Here is a 2647-nt window from a genome sequence, read left to right as displayed (position 1 = left end):
TATCTGCTCAGATGACATGTGTGTTTTGCCTCTGGACCATAAAATCAAGATTTAAGAGCTACAGGATGCAGAAAGTTGGGGCTAATGAGAAGCATCAGGAATTGGCCCTGAGATCACCGAGCCAGCTCTGATTTAATGCCAAGTTCCTTCGCAAGGAGGAACAAGCAGTGCCATGGGACTGGGCTGCAGAAAACTCAAGCTGACCTTCTACACCTCCCCAGACCATCTGTCTTCTCATGTCCCCTGCACCGTCTGGCCTGCCATGGCATTTCATGAGTCAAAATGTCCCAGGGACTGAGGTGCTTCCTGAGTTACCGACATGCTGGTGTCTGTGTTGAGCTCTCTCTCAGCACCTATTGATTCAGCTGCCTCATCCCAGCCACTCCGCACCTCCTGAGGCTGAGCTCAGGCTTCCCTTGGCTACAACACCCTTCCCTCAGTGCCTGCTCTTGCGCACAGCCCTGTTATTGCAGGGCTTATGTGGTGCTGTCATTTGTTTACATGCTTTCTCTTGACTTTGACCTAACACCTTGTAAACAGGGGCAGGGGCTATAACTGCCTTTCATTCCCCAGCTCCCCACACAGGGCTTAGTATCTTTATGGCTTTTTCTGATAACAGACATAATATAGAGCGATATAAAATTGAACTCTTACGAATGTACAAAGATTGGGCTGTGTAACCACCCTAAAGCCTCACTGACACAAGCTAACTAACTACTGTCAGATGGGTGCATGTTCTGCCTGCTGTGTGTACATTACATATATATTATTAATGTCAAAATTTTCCCTAAAGAAGGACTGATTGTCTATGTGCTATTTTGCAACTTGCTTTTATTATTAAATAGTATAAGATAGGAGCTTGATGCCTTGATGAAGTTCCTGATTACTTTAAACAGCTAACACTATGTACCAGAATTTATGTGACTGCTCCCTTGTGCAGCATGGATTTGGGGTGATATATATTTTCCTGACCATAAAATTCCACTGTGAACTTTTTTTCCTCTGTACCCATGAAAGATGTTTTTGTTGGATACATTCTAGAAATTTTTAAATTTTTTTTTTTATTTTATAAAGAGAGCACACGAGTGGGAGTCGGCCACCCAGTGTGGGCAGCCCAGGACACCGCAGGGAACGCTGCAGCTGAGCCAGGAGGGACCGCGCCGTCTGAACTAGGATGTCCCGACATGAAGGTGTCAGCTGTGATGCATGTTTAAAAGGAAATGTTCGAGGTCCCAGATATAAGTGTTTAATTTGCTACGACTATGATCTTTGTGCATCTTGTTATGAAAGTGGTGCAACTACAACAAGGCACACAACTGACCACCAACGCAGTGCATATTAACAAGGGTAGATTTCGATTTGTACTATGGTGGGGAGGCTTTCTCTGTACAGCAGCCACAGTCTTTTACTTGTCCCTGTTGTGGGAAAATGGGCTATACAGAGACATCTCTTCAAGAACATGTCACTTCTGAATGTGCAGAAACATCAACAGAAGCGATTGTCCAATATGTGCAGCGTTACCTGGAGGCGATCCTAATCATGACTTTGCAACTCATCTGACACTTGAACACAGAGCCCCTAGAGATTTAGATGCATCGAGTGGTGTTTGACATGTACTAGAATGTTTCACCCTGGCCAGGGACTAGGAGATCCTCACGCTTGTAGATCAAACCTGCACTTTGCTAGCAGTTCTACTGGTGGACTTTCTTCCTCTCAGAGTTCATATTCCCCAAGCAATAGGGAAGCCGCGGATCCCATAGCTGAGCTTCTATCTCAGTTATCAGGAGTGAGACGTTCTGCAGGAGGACAGCTTAATTCTTCCGGCCCTTCTACCTCTCAGTTACAACAACTGCAGATGCAGCTGCAGCTAGAACCGCAGCACGCCCAGGCGGCCCGGCAGCAACTGGAGACGGCGCGCATCGTCTCCCGGCGCAGGAACACAGGCAGCTTCACCACCGCAATCACACAGTCCACGGCAACAAGCAACGTAGCAAACACAGAAGGCAGTCAGCAGATGCTGTAGAATTCCCAGTTTCTTTTAACAAGGTTGAATGATCCTAAAATGTCAGAAGTTGAGTACCATTCTGTGGAGAGCGAGCGCACAGACTGAAGCCTGTTCATCCAAGAGCTCCTGCTGTCCACCTTGATGCGGGAAGAGAGCTCGTCCTCAGATGAGGATGAACAGGGAGAAATGGCAGATTTTGGTGCTGTGGGCTGTGTAGATATTATAACTTTAGATGTTGCTCTAGAAAACCTAAATTTAAAAGAGAGTAATTAAGGAAATGAGCCTCCACCACCTCCTCTTTGTTGACATCCCACTGTGCTGTATTTGCCAATGAACGTGGACAACAGCTATCTTGGGTTTGTTTGGTGATCGTAATTTCAGGTCTGTCACTCTTGTTACATTGTGTACATTCAAAAGGAAGACAGAAAAATACATATGATAATCATTTTCACTTAACTAAGTTTTATTTCTAGCAGGTAAATGTAGGTAGCAGGGAAGGGATGACCTCTGCTTCCTGTACCTTGACATGGAAAAGGCTCTCCTAATGCTCCACATTTCAACTGAAGAGGAAAATGGAAATCTCTAATGAAGCTGCTGTGTGTATTTATGAATATTAATGAATAAAAACTTCTTGTATGGTTT

General features: G+C 45.1%; 1 pseudogene; it reads left to right on the top strand.

Moving 5' to 3' along the window:
• The first annotated feature begins 1161 nt into the window (after nt 1-1161).
• LOC101587808 lies at nt 1162-2311 on the top strand (annotated as a pseudogene).
• Nucleotides 2312-2647: the final 336 nt, after the last annotated feature.

This window comes from Octodon degus, unplaced genomic scaffold (genome assembly GCF_000260255.1).
Source record: "Octodon degus isolate 3935 unplaced genomic scaffold, OctDeg1.0 scaffold00042, whole genome shotgun sequence".
NCBI lineage: Eukaryota > Metazoa > Chordata > Mammalia > Rodentia > Octodontidae > Octodon > Octodon degus.
This window is presented reverse-complemented; position numbering and strand designations above follow the sequence as displayed.